The 10,243-nt window shown below is 33.9% G+C and overlaps 1 protein-coding gene across 2 annotated transcripts in view; it reads right to left on the reverse strand.

Moving 5' to 3' along the window:
* The window catches only part of drd2b (dopamine receptor D2b), a 97,815-nt gene extending 87,778 nt beyond the window's left edge, over window positions 1-10,037 (reverse strand). For both annotated transcript variants that reach the window (XM_021476029.3, XM_073949947.1), the window contains exon 1: window positions 9,724-10,037. The gene's annotated coding sequence lies outside the window, so the exon portion shown is untranslated. The remainder of the gene's footprint in view (window positions 1-9,723) is intronic.
* Between the last annotated feature and the right edge of the window lie 206 nt (window positions 10,038-10,243).

Raw genomic sequence — 10,243 nt, forward strand, 5'->3', positions numbered from 1 at the left:
AAAAGACAACATCCTGACTACCAATAGTTATAGGTGCAGTATGTACCATTGACACCAGTAGTTGAACTAGGTATTACATTCCTATTACATCCAAACAAAGGTTGCCAGATCAAGGACTAAAAAGAGCGAGTCTGATGATCGAGCCTAAAACCTGATTTAAATCATGTTCTATATAAAAGCAACGGCATGTGATAGAAGAAATATTTTCCATATTAAAATAAGTTTTTGTTCTAAACAACACCTTGAATAAAAATATTAGAGAGGGCTTCTATTTCTTGCAGCTAAACAACAGAAAACTAACAATGATTACCTCAGGTACACCTCATGTGCTTTATTCGGTGTTAAATGCTAATAATGTGAGTTTGAATGTCATTTCACATGATATGTATTGCCATCTTACTGAAAGCAGCAGCAGATAGTTCTCCTTAGATCTTGAAAATAAAATGAACCGTTTGAATATGAACTTTAAAACTGACTCACAACCAACACATAGTAATTCATTATGTACATTCAATAATGTTAAAGGGGTTTAATATGTATTAATTCTATTACAAACCTTACCATTTTGTGAGTGAGTCTATGGTATGCAAGGAAGTGTTAAAGCATAAAAACTTTAAATGACCAGTGATTAGTATTTTGGGGCAGCACCGTGATCCTAAAATAGTCTTTTTATGATATCGTTTGGTAGACAAACTTATTACATTGAATGTCATTTGAGCGAGCATCTTCTCTAAATCATGGTAAAAATGTGCCATTTGTCACGATAACCAGCGATCGTAATCCATAAGATCGCTGGATTTCACTCTCTATAACCTTGGACTACAATTCCGCCATTGTTGGACTACATATTCATACATGCACTTCGCCCAGACACACATGCTTCCTCATCTAATCTGATTACATTCACACCACCTGAGGATTGTCAGAGACTGATTGCACACACTATTTAAGTCACACACTCACCTATTCAGATTGCCGAGTCTTGTTATCTGCCATAGTGACATTACTACGTGGTTTCCTAGCCTTGTTTTCCTGTGTTTAGCCTTGTTTACTTAGTTATCTCTGTCTGCCGCCTGCCTTTCGACCTCTCGCTTGTTATATCAACAACGTTTCTAGATTTGCCTTTATACATCTATTTGCACCTGTGTTGACCATTGCTTGCCTGACCACTGAATAGACCTGCATGTGGATCCAACCTTAGTTGTTTGTGTCACTCCCTGCGGTTACACCATTATTACCTAGGAAAAAGACATTAACACTCTTCTGTGTTTTGCACTTTAAATAAAATAACCATGTTACAATGAAATATACACACATCTAGAAAAGGTTAGTGCTACAGTTATTTAACAAAGCTATTAAATTACAAAATTGAATGTACATCCATCTGTAAGCGCATGCTAGAGATTTACTACTAAAAATAGACATGTCTTCACTGAAAAATGCACAATACAATCACCTTTAATCTTCCTATTTTTATTTTAAATGATCAAAGACAAAGGCAGCATTGCTTAACAGGGAAAGGCAGTGTGCAAAGTTCATCCGTATTAAAAACAGGACATGATGATGAATGCATCCTTAGGTAATTAGCTTCATGCCATTAACATGTAAAAGATGCAACACATTAATCAAGCCTTTAGTAGACACATGATGCTTTTTTTGTATGTTTGCAAGTAATAGGTCAAGGATCCTTTTCCCAACGACTTATGTTTACAAACCAAAATGTACATTGTGAAGAGTGTAAAAATAAATGCGGTTTTCACATGAAGGTGAGCATACAATAAAATAAACCAATTCTGCCAGCAATGTGCTTATATTTGCAAATTAACATGCTCATATTTTATTTTGATGATCTGTTAGAATAGATGCATAATATTTATTATATGGACTTTTGTGTTTTATTCTTATTGCTGTTTGTGCATTATAGTTATTATTTGTTCTTGTTGGGTTTTGTAGGTGTTTTTTAACTGACATGGCTGTTGTTATCCTGTTAACATAGACAAAAAGAGGTTTCATGTATTAAATGTAATAAAGTGTCTTGATGAGAATTGGTGTCTTTGTATATTGTGTCTTGAGTAATAATGACACATTTTTAACATGGTTTAAAGAAGATGCCCAATGAATTGATCTTCAGTGTAACAAGAGTTTAACTTGCCATAAAAAGACTATATCAGAGTCTCAGTGAGCCACAAAAAAAAACTAATTAATGGTCATTTTGTATAGATTGCTTGTACTTCATATACCAGTCTTAAAATTGCTATGCACATTTTGATTGTCTCTTATTTGATAGTGTACATAAAGTTTGAGCCAGAGATTATTGTACTATAGAAAGAGCCTCTCCCCTGGAACAAACACAAAATTTACCTGTTCACATGAAGCATCTCACAGACAATCGCATAATGGCCTTGTCTACTTCCCAGTGTACCACCAAAGAGACAGCATTAGCATTATTATCCATTATGTTTTTTGTTTTTTTTTTGGTTAATGGTTTCAGGCTTCCATACGCTTTAAAGGAGATTATTATTTATATATATATATATATATATATATATATATATATATATATATATATATATATATATATATATATATATATATATATATATATAATTTACAATATTGAATCACATAGTTTGATGTTTACAAGCCCGATTAGTTACAAGTTAGAATGATGTTTTTCATATACAGTTGGAGTCAGAATTATTAGCCCCCCTGATTTATTACCCCCGTTTATTTTTCCCCAATTTCTGTTTAACAGAGAGCAGATTTTTTTCAACATATTTCTAATCATAATAGATTTAATAACTAAGGTTAACTAGGCGGGTTAGTGTAATTAGGCAAGTCATTTTATAACCATGGTTTGTTTTGTAGACTATCAAAAATATATATATAGCTTAAAGAGGCTAATATTTTTTGTTTTTAAAATGATGTTTAAAAAATTCAAAACTGCTTTTATTCTAGCCGAAATAAAGCAATTAAGACTTTGTGTAGAAGAAAAAAATAAATAACAGACATTTTGTGAACATTTCCTTGCTGTGTTAAACATAATTTGGGAAATATTTAAAAAAGGAGAAAAAATTCAAAGGGGGGCTAATAATTCTGACTTCTGTATATCTGTTGCATTGAATGACTATTTCACCATATTTTGACATTTTATTTCTTTACAAGGGATTTGAAGCACCAAAGTAGACAGTTTACTTGTATGTGTTATGCTTTCTAAGTAAATAAACAATCACTTTTGGACAGCAAAAGGAGGACATCTTGCCTTTTGAACTCTATGTAGCCTTGTGTTACATTTTTATAAATTTGACTTCAAATCATTTACCTCTTTCTTTCTTTGATCTTTCAATTACTATTACAAAGTCGGTTCTTTTTATCTGCTTTAAAAATTATTAATTAAAATAAAAAATGAAAATAAAAAGCACAATAAAGGGCGATAAACTTGACAAAATAAAACTTGCTTACTCATATCGTCATGATGTCCCAAAAAGCAGTGATTCTTGTCTGTAATGCATGATGCATCAAGTGCTCTATGTATGTGCATTGCTTAGTACTTGTAAGCAAAGAAAAGAAAACACTTGGATTATATCACTCCATTAACACGCATAATATATAAGTACTTTCTGAATGTTAAAAAATGTTTTCAAAGAACGATATTAAACAAAATGTAATGTTTTTAGTTAGCTAACCCAAAATTATTTTAATTTTGAATCATCAATCATTAATTAAAGGAATTGATTGAGTCAATTCAAGTCAAGTTGAGCTTTATTGTCATTCTGCTACATGTGTGGATATACAGTAAAATGAAATGTCATGTCTTGCAGTACTGTGTTGGTACATGAATAAACATAATCATAAATATAAACAAAAGAGTAGAGGTGAGAGCTATTTTAAACCTATATATAAATACAGTAGCATACCTGTAACTACCCGCACTTCCTAAATACTGATGTCCATGCATTTTATTTATTGAACATCATGAAAACTAAAACAATAACAAACAAACAAACCAAATGTTTCACACGCAAACAATATTTCTTTTACCGCGTTGGCCTATTAACCAGCAGTAGAATAATGAGCATTTAACATGTGTTGGCATTGAGATCTCACTTTGCTGTCTAAACCAACTCTTGCAGGTTAAATGAATCAAGGAGGATCACATGACCTTAGACTCCATCCAACAAGGAAATTTGTAAAATAAACTTAAACCAATACACATTCAAAAAATGAAATATGTAACATTACAAACATAAAAGAAACACAAGCTGTAGTGTCAGCTACAATACTCAATATCTATACATATACAGTTGAAGCCAGAATTATTAGCCCGCCATTGATTTTTTTTTTTTCTTTTTTTAAATATTTCCCTAATGTTTAACAGATTTAGGAATATTTTTACAGTATCTCTGATAATATTTTTTGTTCTGGAGAAAATCTTTTTCGGCTAGATAAAAAGCAATTTTTTACTTTTTAAAAACTATTTTAAGGACAAAATTATAAGCCCCTTTAGGCAATGTTTTTTTTTTTTTTTTTTTCGATAAGCTGTGCAGAAGTGTCTTGACAAATATCTAGTCAAATATTATGTACTGTCATCATGGCAAAGATAAAATAAATCAGTTATTAGAAAAGAGTTATAAAAACTATTATGTTTAGAAATGAGTCGAAGAATAATACTATCCGTTAAACAGAAATTGGGGAAAAAAATAAATAGGGGGCTAATAATTCAGGGGGGCTAATAATTCTGACTTCAACTGTCCAATAAATACTTAAATACACATAACTTAAGACAGACTATACAAGTGTTTTTACATGAGACAAAACCATAAAGCAAGATATTGTGCAAAATAGGTATTTTAATGTTGAAGAAAACAAGTAGTGCAACATGATTTGTGGTATATCCACAAGTAAAAATTGTTTCCCTTATTGAGTACTAAGATGGAGTTTAAGTGTACGGTGCATATAAAAAGAAAAGTGTTTCTACAGGTGGCTTGTCAAGCCCACTCACCTGTGTGAAGCACATTCAGTGCTTTTTCTTCTATAAAAATGGAATTATTGTAAGAAAGTCTCTGGCGCAAATGTGCAAACTGGTGCAAGTGTTGGTTAAAATGTCAGAGAAATAAAAGAGTGTTTTCTACAAGTGGTTTGTCAAGCCCACTCACCTGCGTGAGACACACTCAGAATTGCATAGTGTTTTGAGGTTTTTATGTGATGTGAAGGGGAGTAGATGGGGACCTGGTTTTGGGAGATGGCACTGTGGATAATATTTCAGAGATTGGAGTTGAGAGCTCTAACAGATTGTGGGAAGAATTTGTTCAGTAATTTAGCCTTAGAAGGGTGCCATTATATCAATGCGACTTGCACATAACATTTCAAGTCATCTGACGTCATACAAAGGCTTTGTGTGACATTTATTATTCACTGAGCAAAAAATCTGAAATCAATATTTCACTTTTGCAAAATCTGCATGATAATACATCTGTATTTGTATGTTATTTGTTCCAAAAATGCTGGGTTATTTCAACCCAAGTTTGGGTAAAATATGGAGAAGCTTAATCATTATTTAATTTTAGTTTAAAATGTAGTTGAAATTCATTGATGCAACAGCATTTTTAGAATGTACATTTATTTTTATTATTATTATTATTATTATTATTAAGCTACTTGTTTGTTATAACTACATTTAATTTAACTAATATTAATTAAATTGAATTTGTAATTATATTGTATTTTTAAGTGCATCTTGAGTGCTGTGCACCCTAGGCTTGAACACAAGTTTCCTCCAGAAATGTGCATGCTTAAAATGGTTGTAAAATGTCCGAACAACTCTCCAGCTGGGCCCGCACTTGCTGAAGCATGCACATTTTAGAGACAGTAGTTATTTAAGTTTGCCCATGGTTATGATCCATAACATTAGTCATGGTCTAAAGCCCCTTATGTCTCTGCCTTGTCATCTAAATTAAACAGAATCGCATTGTAGGCAGCAAGGTAAAAAGAAAGCTAGAAATGTCATGAAAGATTTTGTCTGAGTCAAAAATGCATACATTAAATGTGATCTTCCTATGAGTTATATGCCATATGCTGGATTACATAGAGATATAAAGACATCGTCTTGCATAACAGTGACCTTTGTTAGACTCTTAAATAGAAACCCATTGTGTACTGTACAGTTGTAACCACAGTTAAAATCACAGTGCTGACATTTCCGAGACACAATTTCCCAGACGGAATATCTTTTCCACCATCTGTTACCAAATATATTTAGACCATAATGTGTTGAATGAAAATCTTTCTACAATAGGTTCTCTGAGTTCAGTAGTTCCACAAAATGAAGCATTTATTTGCTTGCCTCTCAATATAATAAAATAAATCCATGAGTGTACTTTCAAACTATGCAAATACTAGGGATGCCACGATTCTCAATATAATATTGAACCGTACGGAACGACCTCCACGGTTCAATACACACTTGTGAATTGTGGTTTTCTCGGTCTTGCGTTTAAATAATTTCAAAAGTTCACACTTAGCTGGTGATTGATTATAAGCAAGTTTGGCATGCTGTCCCGAGAGAGAGCCCTGAGCTCAAAGGTTCTTTTGGAGGGCGACGAGAGGGGAGCCTTGAGCTCAGGTAGATCTCGACAACTCCCCCTTGATAAAACTGATGATTAAAAATTTAATTCTATGAAAAGATATGCTGCATGGTGAGAGATTAACTGTAGTGCAAAATGTAGATTTATCAATTTACTTGTTGTGCATGTTTTTTGGAATGTGGGAGGAAACCGGAGGACCCGGGGAAAACCCACGCAAGCACAGAAGAACATGCAAACTACACACAGAAACGACCGCCGGCCTGTTAAAGGACTAGAACCGGTGACGTTCTTGCTGTGAGGCGACAGTGCTAATCACTGGGCCACTGTGCTGCCCTATGGAGGGAAAGGTGAAGAGGTAGGGGTGGAAGGGGGGATTTTTCAAATCGAAGATGACTGTAGTGAAAAAACCCTGGCTCTTTGTAGTGGGTTAGGAATGGCCTGATTGGTGGATCATGCATGCTAATGCAGAACCAGCCGTGTTCAATCATAATCACGTGCTCCCCTCGAAATTAGTTTATGAATAAACTTCACTTATGTGCGTTTTATATCCATGAGCTGAGATGAGGAAACTCCTCCCTGCAAGTAAATATCTAATCACTATGCTCTAAAGTTAGGGGGCGATTGACTATCATTCCACACTTTAACATTGCGACCGGCGGTGAAGTGAGGCAACAGTACAAGGAAGTGCCGGCGAAGTGAGGCAACAGTATGAGAAAGCACTGGCGTCTTTCATATCTGCGGTGTGAGGACATTTAGGTTTTGCCAGTAAGTATAATGCCAATAAAAGAAAAAACGATGAACAAAAAGTAACTGTGTGCAAGCATTGTTTTACACGTAAAAAAATGACTGCACATCTGCTGCACCATCACCCAGCAATATCAATGTCTGAAGGCAGGATAGCAGAGAAGGTAATAAAATGCTCCAAATAGCAACAATCCTTGAATCTTTCAAGCAAACATACCCAACTGGTTCTGAGAGACACATATAAATAACAAAGGCAGTGCGGATGTTTATTGTTAAAGATTTGCAGCTGTTTTCGGTGATGGGAGATGTGGGCTTTTGTCATTTTATAAAAGCACTCGATTTGCGTTACAGACTACAGTCTCACATTTTTTTAGCATCGAGATAATTAAGATGGTTTATTTATGTCTACTTAAGTACACATATGTTTTTTTTTATGGCCAATTTATCTTTATTAACTTAACATGTATGTTTATTTTCAAAGTGTAGGATTTTATGTGTTCCAGTTTGTACATGGGCTACCAGCAGCCAGCTGGGAGATTTCAGTGTTTATTTTTTTTTATACAATACACTAGGAACTAGTTTACTTTTCTTGGCTTTTAAGTAAAACAAAATATATATATATATAAAACACGTGTCAACCAAACCGAACCAAACCGAAAACTGTGTTAAGAAACCAAGGTATGTATTGAACCGTGGTGGGCTAACTGTATTGTTGCATCCCTAGCAAATACTAATGTGCCAAGTCTTAAACGGTCCTGTCAGAGCCCAGCTTCTGGAATAGAGTATACAATGTATTGACCACCTTTGCTATTTGTGATATTTTTTATTCTAAGCCCCAGGTACATTTTTGATCAATACAAGTAACTGCCATGCATTATTATGGTTCATTATCTGTTTTTCCTGTTCTCAGTGGTTTAAATATGTTCTTGAAAGCTGTTGTGAAACACTGCCCCCTGTTAAAAGCAAGCTCTGTTAAATAACAAAAGGGCAGTCTGTGGTGTCTGCCTCTTCCTCCATGAAAATGTCAAGAAAATGCTCTCTGGTCCACGCCTCTTCACGCAAGAAGCCCCAAGGGGAGAGAGTCTTTCATTTTTCCACATGAAAGTATTTCTCGTGCGCTTCATGCTTAATGTCATTCAGTGCGGTCATTCTAACCAAGAGATCAATTTTTGCAGGAAACAGACTATTTCATTCATCATACTTCCTTCCTCATGTCAAATGATTTCATACACTTGACTCTTGCAGAGATGAATATAAAAAAAAAATCATCCTGTAGGTATGCACAAATCAGCGTCTATAAATTTGAACAGCATCTCCCCTATTTAATCAATGTACTGTAAGTGAGTTAGCACATTTTTACATGCACTTTATGGACCTTATTTTAACAACTGTAGATTAGGCAACTTGGTTTTTGTAAAGGAAGACAAAAACACCATGTCACACAAACACTGATTGTTATTATTACAATTATTATTATTATTATTATCATCATCATCATTATTAATTAAATGTACTCTAGTAAAAGGGTCTAAAGTGTTAAATATTATAAACTAAAATGTCTCAAGATGTAGTAAGTTAAAACGTGATTATGTAATTGTTAATCAATCTTCAGAATCTGTTTTTCCCCCTTCAAAAATCTCTCGGGAAAACTTTGAGTTCACATGAGCTTCATCTCTGTGTTTATAAACAATGTTTACGATCATCTCACATTTATTTACTCTGTATAAAAGTCTGCCTGTCCTGTGTAACATGGATTGCATCAAGAATGTTAAGAATTTTAATGGAGAACTATTTTAAAATGCTGCCCTTAAAACCTCACAGGTTATTGTTTTAAGTAACTTTAACATATATTACAGAAGAGACAATGACTTTTTTTTTCTAAAATACAGTGAAGAAATGAGGATATATGCCCAATATAATCAATTGTATGTTTATTATAAGTCATTGTTTAAAGAAAAAATAGGTACCATGTAATCTGCAATGAAATGCCAAATTATATTTGTTTTAAATATAAGTTTCATTTAAATAATAGAATTAAAAATTGATGATTGAATTAAAATTGAAATTGAAGTAATCAAATTGATGATGTCATGCACATTATGGTGTTTATGTTATCTAATGTATGATGTTTATTTAATCTAATGGATAACTTAATATAAAACATTCTGTTATTTAGCAGTATTTGAATTCAAGGTTAATATTTGTTAATATTAATAGTTTTTTAAGTAAATGTTTTATTAGTTCAATTGGTAACTTTGGCCTTGATTTTTCAAACATTAAAACAATGTAAAAAACCTACTCAAAAAGGCAATTGAGTGGCTGCAATTAAGCAGTTGCTTTTTAAAGGAAAAAACACAAAAACATTAAATAGTTTTGTGTAAAACATGCACCTCACCTTCAAGCCATAGGATATTATGAATGAGCTTCTTTTCGTTTATATCCACAACTTCTTGATGCTGAGCATCTTTTCCTCGAGCAGTGTGAAACTGTCCATACTCGTTTAAGCCAGAGCGTTTAGTGTTATCGAACTGTTCACGACGCTATTTATGAAACGCAATTATCTCTCTTGTTGTGGCCAAGTGTATAAGCAGTCAAGAGTTACGTTAAAGTTCAAACGGCAGTTTTATATAGTTAGATGAAGTGCGTGCTGTGAGCAGAGGAGCGCGTACTGTATGCCAGGCGCAGCGCAGCTCGGATCCAGCAATAACTGAGCGCGTGGCAGGTGGAGGCGGAGTTGACTGATCTCAACACAAGAGCGGTGCTGAATCGCCCAGAGGATCCAGTGACGGATGAACACCAAATAAGCTACAATGCAGAACAAAACACTGCCAGATGCACAGCGACCTTTCTAAACTGTTTGGAAAGCCAGAATTTACTTAGACATGCAGTGTGTCATTAGACAATAAAACCAATTG

This window comes from Danio rerio, chromosome 5 (assembly GCF_049306965.1).
Source record: "Danio rerio strain Tuebingen ecotype United States chromosome 5, GRCz12tu, whole genome shotgun sequence".
NCBI lineage: Eukaryota > Metazoa > Chordata > Actinopteri > Cypriniformes > Danionidae > Danio > Danio rerio.